Source organism: Rhinolophus hipposideros (genome assembly GCF_964194185.1).
Source record: "Rhinolophus hipposideros genome assembly, chromosome: 4".
Classification (NCBI taxonomy): domain Eukaryota; kingdom Metazoa; phylum Chordata; class Mammalia; order Chiroptera; family Rhinolophidae; genus Rhinolophus; species Rhinolophus hipposideros.
Genome location: NC_138050.1, coordinates 96,738,658 through 96,761,770, shown reverse-complemented (window position 1 = coordinate 96,761,770; position 23,113 = coordinate 96,738,658). Strand labels below are relative to the sequence as shown.

The 23,113-nt window shown below is 33.5% G+C and overlaps 1 pseudogene across 1 annotated transcript; it reads left to right on the top strand.

Annotated features, from left to right (window-relative positions):
- The first annotated feature begins 1,039 nt into the window (after window positions 1-1,039).
- Window positions 1,040-5,670, top strand: LOC308496913 (keratin, type I cytoskeletal 18-like; annotated as a pseudogene). The gene is made up of 2 exons: window positions 1,040-1,137; window positions 4,302-5,670. The product of its transcript is annotated as a keratin, type I cytoskeletal 18-like (transcript).
- The last annotated feature ends 17,443 nt before the right edge of the window (window positions 5,671-23,113 follow it).

The window sequence follows — 23,113 nt, the reverse complement described above, 5'->3', positions numbered from 1 at the left end:
TAGAAACAGACCTATTGCTTTCAGCATATGTACATGGAACCATGTGCATGGATATTTATTGGTATAAATTAATAGTTGATATAAAATTAGTTTTCTAACATTCCAGTTTAACAAAGCATTGATTATGCTCTTTTAAAAAATGCAATATGACTGCCACACTTAGAAATTCAGTTGCTATAATACAATGAAAATTATATTAAAATAAAATTCACAAACAGTGGCCACAATCACCATATTTAAAAATTAGAATTTTAAGCTACTTAATTTGTGTAGGAATTAAAAAAAAATAGGCATTTAGAGACACTTGATGGGAATATGTCTACAGAGAAATAGTTTTGTTCAGAGTCTACAGATTCCTGTAACAGAATTGAATCGTAAATATTGCTAAGCTAATGCATATTTAATGTGTGAAGTACTACTCGGTATGTGGTTGTGCTTTTAAAATTCTAGGAATCTCAAAATCACAAGAATATCAAAATATTTGTGAGGGAGAGTTTCTCGGTTCTGTATCTAAACACTGTCTCATTTACGAGTATTAACCTTCCCAGTCAGAGTGCATTTTGGTCCATTATATCATATGATGAGAAAAGAGAAAAAAAAAAAAAAAAACTTCTCATATCGATGATAATATTTATTGCAATTTCTTTAAGCTGTGCCTTTTAACTTTACCTAAGTTTTTTTCTTTTTTTTTTTTTTTTTTCCTTTTTTCCTCAAGTTAACTTTGACCTCAGAAAATGTACATTTGGTCCGGGATTATCGCCTATTGAAAAAATACATTATACCTCCCAAACAATACTTTGACTGCTGTACAATTATCACCACCATTGTTCAAAATAACAATATACTTTTTTTTCCTTTGTGATAAGCTTATTCATATCTAAGTAGTACCTAATATTAAAATTAATATAAAAATTACATATTAAAATTACGTATTAAAATTTTACGAGTTTAGATATATTTCATGCATTTACTCAAAAATAATCCATTGTGTGAACGCTGTGTGCCAGTTTCTAAGGCACTGGATATTATATGTTAGCAAATGTGTAATTCCTTTGTGGAGTTTGCAATAAAGAATAAAGTAAGGAAGGAAAGAAAGGACAGTGCTGGAGACAAACAGCAAGAAGCAGGACGTGTAGGGTATGTTATTTAGACTGGGTTATGGGTCACTTTCTTTGAGGAGATGTTGTTTAAGTCTAACCAGAAAGAGGAGGTATCAGCCTGCGCAGAAAAACAAAAGGAATGCAAATCCAAGCAGAAGAATAGCAGGAGTGAGAGGTCTTGAAACAGGAAAGAACATGTTTACAATTTGCTTTTTGCACCCAAATAAAATTGTGATATGAGTAGGAACCATAGCGATTCCATACATCATGGACTCCAGCTTGGTGCTTGTTATGGAAGACGCGATATTAATAAATATTTGTTGAATGAACTTTAAATTAATTGAGAAATACTTCAAGGCTTACCATCATGGCTTCTTTAACATTTGAAAAAATTTCAGAATTAGGAAGATTTACTTACAGTAAGTGCTACTGTTCTAGTTTTAATTTTGGACCTTGAGTTGAGTAAAATATACTCTTGATTTCATAATTGTCATATTTGTCTGTGAAATTACTTCTTTCATACATGTACATATGTATACTTTTTGATATTTATATGTACTAATCTAAATTTTATATTATTCTCCATTCTATAAATCATATAAATGAGTTTTTTTTTGTGCATCAGTATTGTCTGTTATTGTAAATTTTGCATTATTAGAGTGAAATTGATTTTAACTTACATAGATAATGCACTATTATAAGACTCATTCTGCTGCTTCTTTTACAATCTGTCTGTATTTTAATAAATATTTTGATGTATTATTGATGTATGATAAACTGCATATATTTAAAGTATACAACTGAATGAGTTTCAGCATATGTATATACCTGTGAAACCACCCCTAAACCAAAAACAATAGCATATCCATACCCCCAAAAGATTCCTTGTGTGCCATTGTAATCCATTGCTCCCTTCTTCATTCCCTCATTCTAAGGCATTGATCTGCTTTCTGTCACAGTGGACTCATTTGCATTTTCTAGAACTTTATTTAAATGGAATCACACAACAGAGACTCATTTTTCCTGACTACTTTCACTCAGCATACTTATTTTTTAAAGCACACATTTTGTTGCATGCATCTGTAGTTCATTTTTCATTCTAGCAATATTCTATTGTATGAATATACCACAATTTGTTTACCCATCCAACTGTTGGTGATCATATGGATTATTTCCAATTTTTGTTCATACAAATAAGTTTGTATGTGAGCAGATGCTTTTACTTTTCTTCACTAAATATTTTGGAATAAAATGGATGTATTATACGTTAGCTATGCACTTACATTTTTAAGAAACTTTCCAACTCTTTTCCCAAATGATTGTACCCTATTACAATCCTGTTAGCAGTTTATGCAAACTCTAGTTCCTCCACATTCTTTCTATGGTCATTCTTTCTGTTGGTCATTCTTTTAAATTTTAGCCCTTTTATGTTGTATGTGTGTGTAGTAAAATCACATTGTGAGTTTTAATTTTATTTCCCTACTGTCTGACAACGTTAACATCTTGCATTTTTTAAATCCAAGTATCTTTTTACCAAAGTATCTGCTCAAATTTATTGATTTTTTAAAACTTTTCCTACTTTTTTTTAAAATTATCGTTTTCTTATAATTGGGTGACAGTTTTTACATATCCTAGATACACTTTTTTTGGTTGGATATGCTATGAGAATATTTCATTGTTCATTATCACTTAACAATGTTCATTGTTTCACGTTCATTATCTTAGCAGCAGATTTTACGGAACAAAAGTTAAATTTCATGTCAAATTATTTTTTTAATGTCTTGTTTTTTTTTAAAGTAACGTTGAAGAAATCTTTGCCAGACTCAATATAACTATGATATTCTCCTATGTTTACTTATAAAAGTTTTAATGTTTTACTGCTAGCATTTATTTCTGTGATCTATTTCTATTTAATTTTGAAATTTGTATGAGGAAAGGGTGTGGTTAATTATTTTGCTTATGGCTATCCAGTTTTTCCGAAACAGTGTGTTTTAAACTTTATTCTTTTTCCATTGAATTGCTTCGGTAACATTGCTGAAAATTCACTGGCCATATAATTGTGTATTTACTTTTATACTCTATTTTCAGTTTCATTGTTCAAGAATATGTATATGTTTACCAAATAAAAATAACAAAAGTAAAAAGCACTCTCTTGATAGTTGTAGCTTTATAAGAGTCCTTGAAATCTATAATATGTAATTTCTTTCTTCTTTTTCAAAGTTGTTTTGGCTAATATAGCTTTTTTCAATTCCATGTAATTTCAGAATTAGCTTCTCAATTTCAGCCAAAATTAGTTTTGTGTTCCTCTTATAATCTGTAATGTCTCTCTGTCTATATAAAGCCAACCCATACCCGAGCCAGGTGCACAAGTAAGATATGAGAGCACTGTCACTCGCTGCTCACCTGTGTGTATTTGCTTTGCTCCACTTTGGAGTTCAGTTCATCAAGGTTTCCTTGAATTTGACACTCTGAGCTAGTTTCACAGAAACTATGATTTTTGTTTTGTTGTATTTTTGATTGTCACATGAAAACAGGTGTTTAACACCATTGTAGAAGCATCTGGGCCTCAAAGTTTGAACACGGTTTTAATTTCTTTAATACCTATTGACTTAGACAAATGGTTTATTGTTTTTCATGCCAATTTTAGGACTTTATATTTTTTCAGATTTTTTTTCCATATTTTCAAATTGATTAATATGTACAGGGAGTCCTCACTTTGCATTCTTTTGACATATGAAAATTTCACTTACCAGGGTTTAGTTGTATAATTGTATTTCTCCGATCACATGGCTCAGATTTCAGTTACCATGGTATATTATCTTTGAGTAATCACATAAAATATGAACTTTGCTTCTAGTTCTTCAATTCACATGTCATTACACAAATAACAGATGTGTATCATGACTAGTGATCCATTATCACCTCTTCCAAAGTCTGTCATTTATTGGTACTGTACCTCTGCTATCCATTAATGTCACAAACAGACAGCAATGTATATAGCTGTGTGGCCATCTTGGCTCCCACTAATAAACCCAAATAAGGTAATAGAAAGAGGGAGTTCGCCAAAAAAGATAAAAGTGCTACAAAAACATGGGAAGTGATACTGTTAAAAGTGAAATTTAAATCAAATGTAATTGGAGTTGTTATAAAAAAATTACCTAACCTTGGGAATATTGATAGTGCCACTGTTTCAAAAACTAGATATGCAGGCAGCTGGAACCTGAGCCTTAGCCTCTTGCCCTCCTCCCTGAAAGACACAAGCTTCAGGACCCGCTCCAGCTTCTCCACCAATACTGTACCCTAGGCTCTGTGCAGTAGCCCAGCCACCAGGTCTGGCCCACCAGCAGCATGTTCAGAATGTATACAGATTCAGGAGGTTTGGGGACCCAGATCTCCGTGTCCCACTCCAGCAAAGTCCAGGGGTGCTGGTGGCTCGGGAGCCGAGCCACAGCGATGGATGGGGGTCTGGTAGGCATTGGGGGCTTTCAGACTGAGAAGGAGACTATGCGACGCCTGAATGACCACCTGGCCTCCCACTTGTTCAGGGTGAGGAGCCTGGAGGCTGATAATAGGAGACTGGAAAGCTAAATCCAGGAACCTGGAGAAGAAGAGACCCCTGGTCTGAGACTGGGGGCATTGCTTCAAGACCATTTAGGACCTGAGGGCTCAGATCTTTGCAAATTCTATGGACAACACCCACATTGTTCTACAGATTGACAATGCTCATGTTGCTGCTGATGACTTCACAGTCAAGTAGGAGGCAGAGCTCGCCATGTGCCAGTCTGTGGAGAGTGACATCAACAGGCTCTGAAAGCTCATTGATGACACTGATATCACTCAGCTGCAACTGGACACAGAGATAGAAGCTGTCAAGGAAGAGCTGCTCTTCATGAAGAAGAACCATGAGGAGGAAGTAAACAGTCTACCAAGTCAGATAACCACCTCTGGGTTGACTATGGAGTTCGATGCCCCCAAACCTTGAGACTTGAGCAAGATCATGGCTGATATGCACCCAGTATGATGAGCTGGCTGAGAACTGAGAGAGATAAACAAATACTGGTCCCTGCAGACTGAGGAGAGCACCCCAGTGGTCATCTCACAGACCGCTGAGATAGGAGCTGCTGAGATGACACTCCCAGAGCTGAGAGTACAGGCAATTCAATGCAGATCAACTTGGACTCCATGAGAAATCTGAAGACCAGTGTGGACCACAGCCTGAGGAAGGCCGTGCATGTAGAAAAACTCAAAGGGAGCCTGGTGCACCTAGAGTCAGAGCTGGCCCAACCTGGGCAGAGTGGCAGCGCCAGACCCACAAGTGAAAGGCCTTGCTGACTATCAAGGTCAGGCTCCAGGCCTAGACCTCCACCTACTGTTGCTTGAGGGAAAAGGGAAAGACTTTGATCTGGGTGACATTCTGGACAGCAACTCCATGCAATCCATGGAAAAGACCACCACCCGCAGGACTGTAGACAGCAAAGTGGTGTCTGAGGCCAATGACACCAAACTTCTGAGGTGCAAAGGTAGCAGAAGCAGGACACCCCTTGGGGCAGGGGGTACAAGAGGCCAATAAAATGTTCTGAGACCACTGAACTTAAAAAAAAAAAAAAAACGAAAAAAACATACTAGATATGCAGACACAGATTCAGCAAAGATTAAATTTATCGACATAAATGAGAAAAGTGATTGGGCCAAAAAGGACAAAGATGTCACAGAAGAAGTGACACCAAGAGAAACTTCATCTTAAAGGAACACTCAGAGATACTTCACACATTGAAAAATTAAAGGATAAAATGTTGAAAGCTAATCCAAACTTAGAAATGAGCATGGCGATTTGCCAAAGTATAGAAAAACTGTTTCCCCATATCAAATTGTGCAACGAGAATTAGAAGGAGACCCATGTTCAAAGTTCTCTCACAACTTTTTTCTTTACAAAAAAATACACTTTAATTGTCAATGTTTCTAGTATTCTAAATTGCACTGAAAGATATTAATTTTGCTTTGTTTGAATTTTCCCCGTACTTTTATAATTGACTATAAGAGAGTTTTTAATGTTTTAACGAATACTTTGAAAGGTTACAGGACAATTGTAATTTTCCCCATTGATCACTAAGATTGCTTTTCATGATTTCAGCTTGCACTCATTTGTATGGTTCTGCACTATTGTGTAAAGTGAGTTTTGTCTGTACTTGTTCATCACAAACTTTTATGTTTTTAAATTCATGTTGTCTGTAGATATTATTATTCATTTTGCATTCCATTTTTGCATCTTTTTTCTGATGAGTATTTTCAGATTTCTAGCTTTTTTTTTGTAAAGAATCAGCTGCTAGTTTTGTTTACATTGTCGATTTTTCTTTTCTGTTTCTCATTTCCATGATTACTTACATTATTCTACCAGTTCTTTCTTTCTTTCTCCCCATGGGTTTTAACTATTACTCGTTTTGTAATTTAAAAAATATTTGTGTAACTCACTGGCTTTCACTTTTTCTTATTTCCTAACAAAGCACCTATTGAAGTGCCTCTCACTTAGGGGGAACTTAATTTTTGGGATGCCAAATAAATTCATAAATGTCTCCATGCTATCTGCCCATTCCTCTTCTTTTTAACTCAACTGAGCTGAACTTCTCTAAGTTGGGACTCTCTAGAAGTCACAGTTAGTGTTAAGAAAATTTAGGAGATATGTTTCATTCATGCCTGTGACACTAACAATCTCTCCTCTCTTTGGATCTTATTTTCTTGCAAATCTAATCTAAATGACTTCATAGTATAACCTTTTTCCCTCTGAAATGACATAATTATAAGTTTTGGGTCAGGAACTATGCAACACCATTAAACCACAAATAAAGTTTGCATAGTTACCTGATAGTATTCGTGCCTTTGAAATATATAACTGATTCCCTAGACTTTTCACTCTTTCATTTTTGATTCAAATCCATGTATCAGCAATCTTTTGTTTCCTTTTTTGCCTAAATATGTTAGGAAAATGCTTTAAAATTAAATGTACTCTTCATTACCAGTTTATTAGTCAGTGTCTAATAAAAGAAATAGAAACCACTTTAGGTATTTCGCATGAAAGGAATTCAATATAGGAGTCTTAAAAGTACTGGAAGTGAGGAGAGAGAAAGTCAGAGTCACCACAACTGTGCTGCTCTCCGGGGGAGAGGATGTTACTTCTGCTACCACATTTTCCACAGCAGCTCTGCCTCTAGAAGTCCTTAGAGCATGCAACGCCTTTAGACATTAACTCATATACACACAATGGAACACTATTCTGCCATAAAAAAAAGATGAAATAGTGCCATTTGTGACAACATGGGTGGAGCTTGAGATTATTATGCTACGTGAAATAAGTCAGACAGAAAAAAGTCAAGAATCATATGATTTCACTGATATGTGGGATATAAAATTGAAAGCAACAAAGAAACAAGACAAACAAATGAAGAAAAAATAACTCATAGACACAGACCATAGTTTAGTGGTTACCAGAGGGTAATGAGGGAGAGGGCTGGTAGAGGAGAGAAAACTGGATCAAATATACAGTGACAGAAGGAGAAGTGACTCTGGGTGGTGAACACACAATGTGAAGTATAGATGATGCATTACAGAATTGTGCACTTGAATCCTATGTACCTTTACTAACCATTGTCACACAATAAACTATAATTTAAGAAAACAAAAAAAACATTAACTCCTGTGTGTTTGTTACTAGCTAAAACAACAGGAAAGTGACCCCTGCTATACTTTTGCTTTCAATCATCAGTCAAATCCGTTCATTCATTTACAGAAACTTAGCTATAATAGAGACCAAGAAACATAGTTTTTTATACTTCTCAACTTCTCTAAGTAGCAAAAAAAGGAATGATAAAACCTAATAAAATACCTACTATGAAGGCTATATCTAACAAGATTGTCAAATAAACAGGTGACTTAAGCGGAGGTTTTTTTTCTATTATATTTTGCCAGTTTGTTTAAAAATCTCAGTGGGCAACTCAAAAAAGCAAAAAAAAAACAAAAAAAGCAGCAAAATAGATCTGAAGGAGACTAAAGGTGGGAGGCAACTGCCTCAGTAAATAGATTAACATATTAACCTTTAAAAAATGTATTTAAAAAATTAGTGTGCTTTTCAGATGATTGACAGACAGGCAGTGGTTTTAAGCTCAAGTGTAATATACTTATCCACAAAACTCTAGTGGCTGGATGCAGCTCAGAATTTCGTACTTAGAGCTTGTATCAATAGAAATGTCATTGAAAAGATTTTTGCTGGATCTTACTTTAACTCATTTAATATGATTAGAATTTGAAAGGGAAGATTTGTAATTTTCTCAACTAGATTGGTTATTTATAGTGGTGTTCTTTAAATACACACACACACACACACACACACACACACACACACACACACACAAAAGCCTTAAACATAATCTGAATAATCAGTGGGCATTATGTTTTGGGCTTTGGAACTGGGAGCACAGCCAATTGGGGTGGAATTTTAATAACTGCTTTGCCACTTTTACTGTTTACTTTAAGCACAATTTTCATAAAAAGAGCTGGATTGACAGTCTGAAAGATCAAAGTCCATTTTTATCAACTGAACAGATACAGCTCAGGGAGTAAAACTATCCCATGTGCCCAAACCACTGCTCTGGAGATTTTACCTATAAAGGATAAGATTTTTGAAGCTCTTTGCTTTTGTTTGTCTTTTGAGAAGACTCCTCATTCATTGGCACTCACACAGGCAAAAATGTTTTTTGAATTAACAATGCTGGATAGATTTCATTTGCTTTAGGCATTCTTTTCCCTACTACTTAGCATATCATATTTGGAAATTATTATGGAATCTACTCTATATTTTAAACTTCATCATATGTTTGTAAGCTTGTATTTCCAGTTTGCTAATTAATAAATTAAATCAAGAAAATAAAGTCACTTCTGTAAAATCACAAGACAAATTAGTAGAAGTGCTTGAGTAATATATATATATATATATATATATATATATATATATATATATATATATATATATATGTTCTGATCATATAATGCAATGGTAAGCAAGGGAATTGCCAATGGATTTGTAGAATCTTATCATGCTTATAAACCACATTTAATCTGATCATTAAAATTGCTATAAAGAGCATGAGTGAAGGTGAATCAGAAAAATGACTAACATGTAAAACCTCTAAGGAACAATGTTATATCTTTTACATGCATTGTTTAACAAACATATGAATGCCTTATTTTGTAATTTTTTTTAAAGAAGCACATTTCTGAAATTAGAATGCATTTTACTATAGATGATTTGTTACACTTGGGAGCATTTATTCTTTCTTAGTTTTAAGTAAAGCATCACTTACAATAATGTTTTAGATCTATGAAATAAAATAACTATTATTATCTTTACTTTATAGACATGGAAAATGAGGTTTAGAGAAGGAATTGACTTTTTTCTCCAGTAATTTTTACAAATAAATCTGAATCTAGGTTAATCTGTGAGGACCACCCTTACATAAAAATGACGCTTCAACACAGAGTACTATACTAAATGTGACAATAAATGAAACATCGATTTGGAGGAATTCAAAAGATGTGTAATTACCGTGCTAACATGCTGTTGATAAAGCTACCTGAGGCCAAACAAACAAAACAAAACAAAACCTTATGTTTTAAAGTCTGAGATATGATTAAAGTAAAGGGTTCAAATATATGGTGATGGAAGAACTGACTCTGTGTGGTGAACACACATTATAAAAATGTACATTATAAAAATGTACACCTAAAATCTATGTAACTTTACTAACCATTGTCACCCAATAAGTTTTAATTAAAAATAATCTACACAGTATGAAAGGGATATATGTTTTTGAAGAGATTTACTTCTTTATTCGGGGCCTACAAGAGTTGGGGGTTGATCCTTTAAAATATAGTGCTCACAATTTCAGGACAAAAGTTTAAGCTTATGAGGGAGGAAATCGAGGTTCTGCCAGGTTCCTGTGATGAGTGAAGGGCCACAGTTTTTTCTATTGTGTTGGGACAAAACAGACTGGTCATTGTCTAAATGTTTTCTGTCTTGTTATGCTGCCCCTCTCTTTTTTGTTACCTAGAGAGAGCAAGGTTTTGTGAGATTTTGTTTGTTTTGTTTTGTTTTGTTTTGTTTTGCATTTATGCTCATTGGCATCTCTGGATTGCTAGCTTCTTCAGCTCCTAGTCTCGCAAATATGAGTCAAAGACAAGTTCCAAAAGCTCACAATCATATAATTCCTCAGGTCCCAAGTTCCCTTGATGGTCTGATTATTCTTTCCACTTTCAAGAATATTTGTTTTGTTTCAGTATAATCACTGTTATTTTGAGTTCTACTTAACGGGAGGGGTATAAAAAGTATTATCTACTTGACCATCCCAGGAGTATAAGCAGCTATTATTATACATACTTACATACATACATACATACATACATACATACATACATATACATATATACATATATACATATATACATATGTATATATATATATATATAATTTCTCTCTCATTAGATGCTTTTTTAATTGTTTCCCATTTGATGAATTGCATACATATGGATATCACAGCATATTGCGTATGCTATGTAATATTTCTTTTTTTGAAAGAGATACTTTTAAAACTTCATTTAAAATATTTTGTATAACTATTTGAGACACTAGTTTTCATGACAATGTCTTACATTTTATTTTCTATTTGCTAATTTTGACTCAATTTTTGTCTACTGTGGTTTATAAGTAGTAGATGGCATGCAATAATAGAAGGAGAACTGCCATGAAAGTTAGGAAAATTAAAGTCTAGTCCCAATTTTCCCACCATTTCAATATCTAAATATATGCCATAGACAAAGTTTCACTCCTTATCTGGTCTCTAACCTTTACCTTTAAAGCGATATGCCTAAACTTGATGCTTATTGAGATTATCTTTAGATCGAAGATTCTACAATTTTATGAATTAATCATTCTAAGTTTCTGTGGCCTATTTTTATTTGACCTTATGATTAAATCCACTTTTAACAAGAAAATCTTCAGAAGCCATGACAGAATGGATAATAGAGACATTTGATTTAAAGTGACAGCAAAATAACACAGCAAACTTATTTCAGAAGCCCAAGAAATTCTGCTTTGATTATGCCTCTGAATCATATGAAGAAAAAAAATCAGAGATCTCTTAACTCCAACAGTTTTTGTAGAATGCTTTTGTTTGCCTTTGTCAGGTTTGTAATGAACTTTTATTGTGGGTTTTCCTTTGACATATATTTTATATTCTTACTTTAAATAACATATATATATATATACATATATATATGTGTGTGTGTGTGTGTATGTGTATATATGTATATACACATATACATATGCGTATATATAAATATGTATTAATAAATATGTGTGTGACACATATTTATTTATTTATATTTTATTCTGGAAGAGCCACTAAGTAATTATGTTTGAAGTAATTTTCTACAACTTTCGATGTATTGTGAAATTTCTTTCAACAGATCTTATATTTTCATAACTGCCAGGTACAATGGAGCAATCTATTTTAAATCTTATTTATCTGAATCTCCCACTTAGGGCTTATTATGACCAAAAACATTAATCATGATTTTCATTTTCTTCTTTAATATGGATGTAGATAAGGGTATATATTACGGTTTATCACAAATTTAAAAAAAAAAATTAAACCAGCTCTAGGAATAACAACATATTTGTGTGATTTAACATTATTAAATTATGTTTAGGAACCTTAGGACAGTACATATTGCCCATTCATATCATCTCATAATGTGCAAAAAATGCAAATTAATTTTTAAACTACTGGACAAAATTGATAGATTTAACTTTTATTTACATAATCCTTTCTGTGCAAGTTCTGCATAATTAAATCATTTTAAATTCCATAAAGAGACTCCCAGTGAACTTCTACTTCATTAATTCAACAAACATTTGTTAATTACAGACCGCGATCCAAGCTGGAAACTGAATGCTAGGGACAGAGTGAATGTCTGCATCATGAGTTGCCAAGAATAAGCAGAGAGGAACATTTCCCTCACAGGGAGGCACTGAGGTGGGGAGCCTTCCAGGGAGAGGCAAAGTGTAAGTGAAGATAGAAGAGCAAGCTGGAATTATCCAAAAGGAAAATAAGGGAGAAGGTGGTGAATCCTCAACTGTCACATTCCTCTTTTGTAGCAAGACTTTTCTCCTCAACAACATGGGTATCAGATGTTTAGAGCAGTTACTCTTTCCTCACTACTATCATCAAATCACAGTTTTTATCACAGTTCCTAGTAAATCCTCCTATAAAATACTTAACATGGGGTATGTCAATCTCTTGCCAATATCATTATTCATAATACTTAAGACACTTTTTTCTATGCTTTGCAACGTCTAAGTACTATACAGCTGAACAGACTTCTGCCCTACCATTCTTAGGAACGTAAAGATTAATAAGTGTCCTTGAACTGGCCTTACAAATCTTCAGGCTCAAAGTTAATTTTCTACTATACTCAACTGTGGGCAGATTTATTTTTTTATCTTCAAAGTATATATTGGAATTTTTTTAAGTCATAAATTTCATTGTCTTTTGACATCAACAACTGCAATTATATAACTCTTTCATAATTTCTTATGATTGCTCATCTTTACTTGCCCTCTTTCCTAGCCTATAAACAATCATCAATATTAGCACAAGCATCTTGATAAAGGTCAGTCTCAAAGATTTATATCTAAGGAGCTAAAGATAATGCAAATTTATTTTGAAGATATCAGAGAGAATTTGGAGATAAATCAAAACAAGTACTTAGACATTATGTTGTAGGTCTACCTTGAAGAAAATAAATGTTATCATCAAGTCTAAAGGAGAGGTCCCACTTAAATATAAGTACTATGGCAAGGTGTTTATATGTGAACATGCAGCGAACAGAATGGAAGCCATTGTCTTAAAAGAAGCAAGCAGAATTTGAAGTACCATTAACATGAAAAAAAACAAAAAAAAAACTGAAGTATCTTTGATTCATACTTAGTTGAATTTAGGTCCACGATATGATAAATAGGAGTATTGAGAGTGATAAAATTTTAGGTTTGAGTCAAACACTAGATTTCCTGGGCATTGATATTTTTACCTAGTTGTTATATCAATCTCATGGATTGATAATCTAAGGGATAATCATTACTCATTTTTGTTACTATTGCTCCAGGTTTGCTTGGTATTTCCAGAAAAATTGATTAGTGACAATTGAATTCACTCCAAAATCATTTTCTCTAACTCCAACTCTAGTTGTGTTTTTTTTTTTTTTTTTGTCACAAATGTCCCTAATATTTCCACACATTTTACTTTCAGCTCCCTCACAATTCCTTTTTTCTCTGTCAAAAATATTGCTTTCTTCTCATATGTCCAAAATATCTTATTGTTATTATTGTGATTTTACTTAGCATCCTTTCATATCCTGTAACCTTTAAATATGAAATAGAAATTCTTCTCTCTTCTTTTATTTAAATCTTCTCTACATGACACACAGATATCCCTGAAGGCCTCCACTTAGTTTTCCTAACTTTTTTATTGATAATATTCTGTATCAAATCTCTACATACCAATGGATAGCTATCACCTTTAAACATAGGAGTGGAATCCTATATTTTATGATTTGATCCTATCTTGTCTTACAAACTCTCTTTTCCAACATTTTTCTGGGCATTTCCACATGAATATCCTGCCATTACATGAAGTTAAAAGAAAATGTATAATACTAAAGACTTTATCTTTATTCTTCAAAATGGTTCTGTGTACTATATCTCCTAGGTCAGGTTAGTGAAATCAATATCTTCCCAATCAGAAAGTTTAGACAATTTAAGATTATTCTCAACTCATCTTTTTCCATTAACCCTATGATTTTCAAACTTGAGTTAGCATCAAAGTTGTGTAAATGGTGGGCTCTACCTTTAAAATAGTGTTCTGGGCTACACTTTTTGATTCAGTTTTTCTACCAAGAATATGCCCAAGAAATAGGCATTTACAAAAATTCATAGGTGGTCCAGGAAGCACACTTTGAGAAGCACTGCTTTACCCTCTTTATATAAGTAGTCACGTTGACGTTGTTAATTCTGCTAATGACATTTTTGTAACTCTCCATCACCTACAAAATAAAGTTGAAATTGTATACAATAGAAGCCAAAACCTTTGGTGATCAGGTTCCAGTTGAGACATATGTTGCTTTCAAATATCACATCAAGCTACCACCATCAAAACATATTCTAGCCTTTAAGAGGTCAGTAATCCTTTCAAAGATTTGTTCTTTTATTTACTTTCTCTTTTCAGAGAAACTCTCTAAATTTAATTTGCAACAAAGAAAGATAACACAAAAAACATAGATATCAATGTTTCAAATACTCTGAATTTCAACATTTAATTTTCATTTATATTTTTGGACATTTCTATGTGGATTGGATATCATGTCAGCAGCTCATACTTAACAAAATTGCCAGTGTAAAGAGTATCAGCCATAATTTATTCATCATTTTTTTTCTCTCATAGACCTACCTGTTGCTTTAATAAATTTCTATTATTAATTTTAGCATGTTAATAAATGCCTGTTGGATCGCCAAAGAAATGGATACTTATTTCATGCAGCCTTGGATACACATCACAGGCCTACCTATGTGTGCTCCAAGATTCAAATCAAGTGTAGCAGCATGGAGAACCCACTTCAGTTTCCATCTTCAGTGTTGCATATTACAAAGTATTTACCTAGATGAGTAAAATCACTGTTCCCCTCATTTGGCTAGAGAGTTCTGTGTGTAGACCCACTGATCATCATTTGAAGCCCTCAAAGAGAGGAGAAGTAAATGACCCTTCAGTCTTTTATCGATCTCTTTTATAGCACTACTTAATATTTATGTTAGTATTTAAGTAGGAAGGTATTTTTTTACACAAACAGGGGCAAAATAAACTGGCATATACTTTGTGCTCCCCTCGCAAGCATGAATTCCTCACAAGCATGGAAACTTAGGAGAGAGTCTACCCTCAGAGCACATGGTTACACACCAACAAATCTAAACTATGAACACAAGAAGAAAATCATTGACCTTACACTAATTAGCAAAATGTTCTCCAGGAAGGAAACTGCTCTTGAGAGGTTTAGCAAATGGTAAAGCAGAGGAATTACCCATAGGTTTGTTCCAAAGAACAGTCCATTTCTAGATGCAAACACCCTTGCTTTTTGTTCCCCCAACAGTTTATTTTCAAGTTACTGATGTTAAAAATGGTTCCATCTCCAATTTTGTTCTCCAGAATGGACATGGTCTCTCTGTCTCTCTGTCTCTCTGTCTCTCTGTCTCTCTGTCTCTCTTGCCTTTCATTAGAGAGGGGGGGAAATGAACATTTGACAAGCTTTTTTTCTACAGCAATGATGCTTTTGAGAGTTTTTCCTACCTCTTGGTTTTCAGTTCTGATATCTGATAGTTTCTCTGTAACTTCCTTTAAGTAAGCTGCTTCCTGTGTAGGATCTTATATATGCCAAGGACATCAACTACATGAATGAATGCCTTTGAACTCTCTCAGAACCTCCTTTCCTATACTTGCTCCTTGATTGTTAGGCTAACTTTTCATTGATCTGTTTTTCCCTCTTTTAAGCTCCCTCCTCTGCTAGTCACTACCACTTTTTACTCACTCAGCCACTAACTCACATTTGTTTTCAATTCCTTTTTATTAGGACTCATGCTGACTCTGCCATGCTCTCATGCTGTCTCTCAGTAGTTGCCCTCTCAGAGCTTTAGATTATTGATCGTTCTGCAGATGAGAAATTAAACTGAAATTCCTCTGCTTCGTTCTGGTGTTCTTCACGTTAGGTTTGAATTCAGCATTTCCAAATGCGTTTTACTTTATAGAAAGCATTATCTACATTGGAAAATAGATTATTTTTTTAGCAACTAATATACTCAGAAAGAGCCTATAGAATTTAAGAGCACAAATGGCTTTGAATATTTCAGTGTATAAATTAAAGATGGGGAAACTGAGACTCAGAAATGTCAAGTGATTTGAAGTAGGTTTAAGTAGTAAGTTAGTAAAAAACTGGGGAATAAAATCAGGTTTTCTAACTCCTGATTTAAAACTTTTCCTTTTACTATAAACAACTTATCAATATATGTATTTTTTAATAGCCTGCATTGTTTTGGTATAGACATTTATATCTTTCATATTTGTATTATTGTTAAACAGTCATTGTTTAAGTAGAAAAGCTATTCAGGTTTTGGTATATTTTTCCCAATAGTGCTGTGAAATAATGGGGTCTATAGTTTCACTTTCAAGTGGTATTTCAAAACCAGACACTATTAATAGAAGTAATTGAGGTGTACACACGATTACTTAAACTATTTTTTTTAAATACCTTTTTGTTCTTTTCCTCTCTGTCTAAACTGGAAGTCACTGATAATCTCCCTGAAAGAGAACAGACATTTTGATTTATATTTTCACAATTTTCCTGCACTGCTTAGAAAAATCTACCGGCTCCCAAGCTCCTTGGCTTGAAAAATCAGTTCTAGAAATTGCCTAGCAGTGAAAAAGTAAATAATTGAAAAGAAACATTAAAATACTTCTATATGAGTTCCACTTGGTTTTCAGACTCTTTTAATGGTTGGATTCATGTAGCTTTTATTGTGAAGAGGTAATCCAGGCTAAATTTTTGAAGCCAATACTGATTTTAGAGACAGAGAGGGGAAAAAATAATAATAATGGACTCACTAATAGGTATATTTTCCAGTATAAAGCTTTGATTTCAAGGACATTTTTATTAAAGAAATTTTTCTTTGATACTAAAACCAATTTTTATTAGTTCCTCAGGACTAATAAATGTCTCCCTATAACAATGTTCTTGTCTTGATTATTTGCTTTTATGTATCTCCAAAACCAATTCTCTGAAACATTTTAGCCAATTTGTTAAGAATTCAAATCACATTCCTTTGCTTCAGCTACCCCTAAGGTTACAACTTTCTAGTTTGTATTTAAAATATTTGTGTGAGGAATTCCAGAATCTATACATCCTGGGGGAGCTTGACCATGGTAGTGGCAAGGCTGTGCCATTTTTCATGCTCTGAAATGGTGTTATGAAACAGGAATAGACTTCCTACTAGCATATTAGATTGGAACAACACCTTCCAAATTCCAAATACTAGCTGCAAAGTGTTCCAGGACCCAATTCCAATTCCATTGTGTATGTGGAAACTCCCCACCATCCACACACAATTCTCCGATGCCAGCAAGGTGTCTGAGAATTCAACTCAATTCTGTCACTACCTACCCAGAGATAGAACCAGATTCCACAGGTAAGGGCTCAGTCCCACAAGACTGCCCTCCACTGCAGACTCCAGTGTCAAGCCCAGGTTGTTAACATGGGATTCTGACTGACTGGCAACAAGTGAGAGGTTCCCATGATCGCCTCTGGTTTGGTTAATTTGTCAGCACAGTCCATGGAACTTAAGAAAACCTGTTTATCGCTAGATGAATGACTTTTTTGCAAAGGATATTAAAGGATATGAATCAACAGCCAGAGAAGAGATGGATATATAGTCAGGTCGCCCAAATGGAGCTCTGTCCTTGTGCAGCTGGGGGCCCAGAACAGTGGCACATGGAAGCATTCTGGTTGCCCAGCTTGGAACCTCTCCAGAAAAGGGTGACAAACTGTCCTTTTGGGTTTTTATGGAGGCATCATTGAATCCTCATGATTGACTAAGTAACTGGCCATTGGCAATTGATTCAACCTCAAGCTCCTCTCCCCTCCTTCGAAATCAGGAGTGGGACTGAGAGTTCCAGTCCTCTAACTACGTGGTTGGCTTCTGCTGGCAATGAACCCCTACCCTTGGGTGGAGCCCCAAAGTCACCTCATTAACATAATGAGACACCATTGTTGCTCTCAACACTGCAGAAATTCCAACTGGTCTGAGAGCTATAAGCCAGGAACTGTGGGTAAAGACCAAATATATGGGAAATATATTTTGGTCATCTGAATGATCATGTGTGTGTGTGTGTGTGTGTGTGTGTGTGTGTGTGTGTGTGTGTGTGTGTTTCTTATAAATGACAATATTGCAGGGATACTTTCCATTTCCCTCATTTCTTTGAATTTAAATGAAATCAACCAATAACAGATTTTTCATAAAAATGTTCCATGTAATTTTGAATTATCTACTTCATTAAACACTTTTATTTCATTAAAAGTGTTATTTTTAAAGTTTATTTTTTTTATGGCCAACCTGGCATTGGATGAATTAAAAATATAATTTAAAAAATTTAGTCTGTTTTGAAATGTAGATTGACCCATTCAGTCAAATTGAAAAGCAACCTATGTTTATGTAACAACATTTGCATGTATCAAGACTATCATTAGAATACAATGTTATTTTTGTAGATATATGCATTTCCCTTCTTTGGGGATAAAAAAATTACAGAATCAGGACTAATGTTTTTGAAACTCAAAATTGCAATTTCAATTACAAATTGTGGCTTGGCATCAATTATAGATTTATAGATATTGGAAAGGAACAAGTTATATTTTACTCTGTTTCATTCTTCTTAAAAATGGATTGATTTATACAAGATGAGAAGGTGCCAAGTGCCCTCATTTATATTTAACTAGTGAATGCTTCTCTAAGTCCCTGTACCACTATCCTCCGTAGCATCTGGGAACTGTAGAAATCCAAAATTTCTGGTCCCACCTCAAACCTATTGAATTAGTATCTGGTATTGGGGCCCAATACTTTGTGTTTAACAAGTTCTCAGGTGATTCTAATAAAGTACAGTTTGAGAACCACAGCCCTAATTAGTAAACCGATTCTTAATGGGAAAATAAATTATATGCAAAGTAAGAACCAATGGATACTTCATTGAGAACGTGAAACTGAGTTTATAGAAAAAAATTAAATATCAGCAGAGTCAAAAAGTGCTGATTTTTCATCAATAGATTTTATTTTTCATCAAGAGATCTTTAGATATTCCAAAATAAGTTTATTCTTTATAGTCCTTAGAATGAACTAATAATGGTAATGAAATTTAATTGATGGGAATTTGAATTTTGGATCTCATGTGATACTCTGTTGGATACTATGAATTCAATCATTGGGTCAGGTTATGCATAATTATCAATGGCCAGTTTTACTCTTCACATGTAAATGTAAAATTTTTTAAATCATGGAAATAAATATTTAGTGATTGGCTTCTCAATAAAGATTTTGAAATGTGATTTATTTTTTTGGCTTTGTTAGCAATGAATATATTAGCACTGCTCTAATAAAACTTCCATTTCCTCTTTCTGTTTACTGAATGAGCTGTTCAAAAGGCAAAGATCGAGAGTTTTGCTTAATAAACAAGACTCGGCAAAATTATAGTAGGTGTTGCCAGCCTGATATTCAAGTCTCACGGGAAACAGTTTAGAAACACGTCAGTGAAAGCAAGTGTGTGGAAACTATTGGTTTATTCTTATTATCTTGTGTTGCTATTTTAAAAGAAATTCAGTCCTTTGATGATAATTTTTATAATTTGCTATTGATATTATACATAAATCAATTTCTCTGAGGTCTGATATCATCTTACTAGATGCTGTGAAACACACATAAAGGACGGATGTATTTAATTCAATGTCTTCTCACAATAAATGTTTAGAGCTGTTATTAGAGTTAACCATCATTATTGTTTGACCATCAAACTGATCAAAACCTCTATCAACAATGGGAAATAAAATTGTAACGTGGAGTACATTAGTATAAAAGTCTAATGTTTTTATTCAGAAAACATTTACTGACCACTTTCTGTATGCTAGAGCATTGTTTCCAATGTGTAGTTCCGATAAAAGCAACATCAGCACCACCTGCAAACTTATTAGAAATGACAGGTGTGAAACTCTAGACCTATTGAATTGGAAACTCTGAGAATGGGACCAGTAATTGGTGCTTGTTAAAATCACCTCTGGGTGGTTCCAAAAAACAAAATGTGTCTCAGAGCTAAGCATTTAGAGCAACTGTCTCAGAGCTAAGGGTTGTATCAGTTACTGAGTATACACAGATAGAAAGATGGGAAAGATAAGAGGAAGCGAAGAAGGGAGGGAGAGAAGGAGAGAAAACATGGAAGATTGATCAATGGAGAGATAGAGTGCAATTCCTACTTTCAATTTATTCACAGTCTAGGACTGGAGACAGGTAGATTGGCAATGTGTGTAAGTTAAGGCTTCTAGAAGATTTACACCAGCTTCTTGGAGAATACTGTGGCACAGGTTGACAACTCAAAGTCAGCAAGGAAAGTTGTACTTCAGTGAAAGTTGTACTTCAGTGAAACTTTGCAAAGGGATTGCTAAATATATTTTGGATAAGTCCCTGCCCTGTCCTGACTTTATACACTTTACCTCTGCTTTGTTATTTTTCCATATTTGGTTTGGTAAATCAATTATGATAACTGATTATTTAATACTGAAATATTGCTTGTCAAATTAGAAGATTAATAAACATAATCAAAGCCATTGGGTGGATATGTTTATGTTTCAAAACATTTATGAATCATTTCAATTTAGTTTCAAATATTTTATTTTTATATTAAACAGACAGATTAAGAGTGTACTTTTGCTTTGCCAAATAAGAAAAGAGAGGCATGGAAAGATTGACTAGTTTTGTCTAGGTGTTAGGGCTGCAAAGAGAAAAGACAATGCACATTCACTCACCATGATCCCTAGGGTTGTCCTTTTATCAACATTTTTATCTCCCCCTACATTAAAAAGAAACCCTCAAATTTGACCACTATGGGCAGTTTAATCTACATCTGTCTCATAAGAGTGCAATAAAATAAAACACAATATTACACACAAAACATCTTCAAAGTAAAGATAAAACAGGAATAAAATGTATCATTAAATATATATGGAGATAACTAATGACTCATATACCCTAATATTTCTCTTTACCTAGCAGTTAAATCAACATAAAAATATATGGATTTGTAATCTATTTCTTAAATAGTTTAGTATTAGGTAGAATATTTATGTGTCTTACAGTGCGAACAATTGATACTCCTAGATAAATCCTGAGTTTTATTATGATTGTTTTTAACTTTTTAATTTTTGAAATGAAACTTAACCAACTGAAAAGAAAACTAACAATATTTTTTAAAAGACTAACAAATGCATTTCCTCATTGTTCCTATACCAGGAATTCAAATAACTTTTCCCCTGAAGTACAAAGAAAGTTAATTTTGATATTCTTACTTTGTAGTATGGAACAGTTATAAAATTAATCATGTGTTACAAAAATTTCTACACACTCTCTAATATAATTTGCAATAGTACTGATGAATGAATAGCTTGTTCTCCTCCATTCTCAATATATATTGACATTAACTGCTTATTATTTTGGATTATTTAAATTTGATCACCAAATTTGAGGTTCTAAATGTGCTATTTTACGCTGAAATAATCAATAACACCATTTTGTTAAAAAATAAAGGTTATTTTCCAGAAAACTGAAACAGATTTTGAAAAGTGAGTGGTTTTCTTTAATTTAATGAATGTGAACATCATAGACGCCTATTCTGAATGTGTTTGTTTCAATTCAGTACAGGTATTATATAAATTGAATAAATATATGAGCTCCATTTAAATATACAGTTTAGGTCTTTCCATTTCTAGTAGCCAGTACTACTACCAATATTGACTGGCTAATATCATTTTTAAGATTTTAAATAAAAACCTGCTTATTTTGTATTGTCTATCTTTTTTTTGCTATAACTTGATATCACTGATAAATTTTCCTGGAATTAAGATGTATATTTTGTAATTACATTTTCACATTTAGAATGAAACTAGAGTTGAAAATCAATAAGGGTTTTGAAGTAAAATATTACCTCTCAATGTGCATAAACATGCCACAGATAAGTGTGTGTGTGTGTGTGTGTGTGTGTGTGTGTAGTTGTTGTCTCCTCTAATTCGAGTTTAAAATTAATAAAATCTTGAGCATTTTCCATCAGTTACTGAAAATTAGCAAAATAATGTATCCCTATCTTGTAATACTGATATTCTGAAGTAAAAAAGTAAAATATTGCTGGTTTTCCTCCATAAACTGTGCCTTTATAATTTTGCAGTATTTTGTTGTTTTTGTTGTTGTTGTTGTTATTAACTTAAATGCACACACACACACACATATATATGTATTTATATACATATATGTATTTACATATGTATTTATTTATTTATTTATTTATTTATTTATTTATTTATTTAATTTTAGGAACCAGTCCATTTAAAGCCCAATTTGTCTTTTTCTAAATGTATTCTGCTTAAGTCTTCTTGTCAGAAGGTCAGTTTCAATGTGTGAACTTTATTTTCCGTTGCAAAGTAATCAGGAAGAAACAAACAAAATGTAGTCTCATTAATAAACTTCATTGCATTAATCAACTTTTTTAGTGTAGTGAGAATGATGTCCCCTCCAAAGATATGTCAGCCTATATACTTAGAATGTGACCTTAGGTTCCCAAGGAGCCTTTGCATGTATAATTATGGTCAAGCTCTTAAGAAGAGATCATTCTGAATTTGGTTGGGCCCTAAATTAAATGATGAACATCCTTATTTGAAATACAAAGGAGAAGGCACAGATACACAGGTAAGAAGCCCATAAGAAAATGGAAGAAGAGATGGAGTGATGCACCTGAAAATCAAGGAATGCCGAGAATCACAGCCGTCACTAGACACTGCAATAGAGGCTGCCACCGATTCTCTCTCAGAGCCTCCAGAAGGAACTGACCCTGTTGACACCTTCATTTCAGTCTTCTGAACTCCAGAATTGACAGAGAATACATTTCTGTTGTTTTCTAAGTTGGTGGTAGTTTGTTACAGCAGCCGTGGGAAACTAATAACTTATAGATGATAGATCAATCCACTCATTTTAAAAATTTCCCTGTCTATCTTTCATGGCCACAAAATACATTTCCATGGATGTCAATTGACGTCATGTCATTTGTACAATAGAAAACCTTACC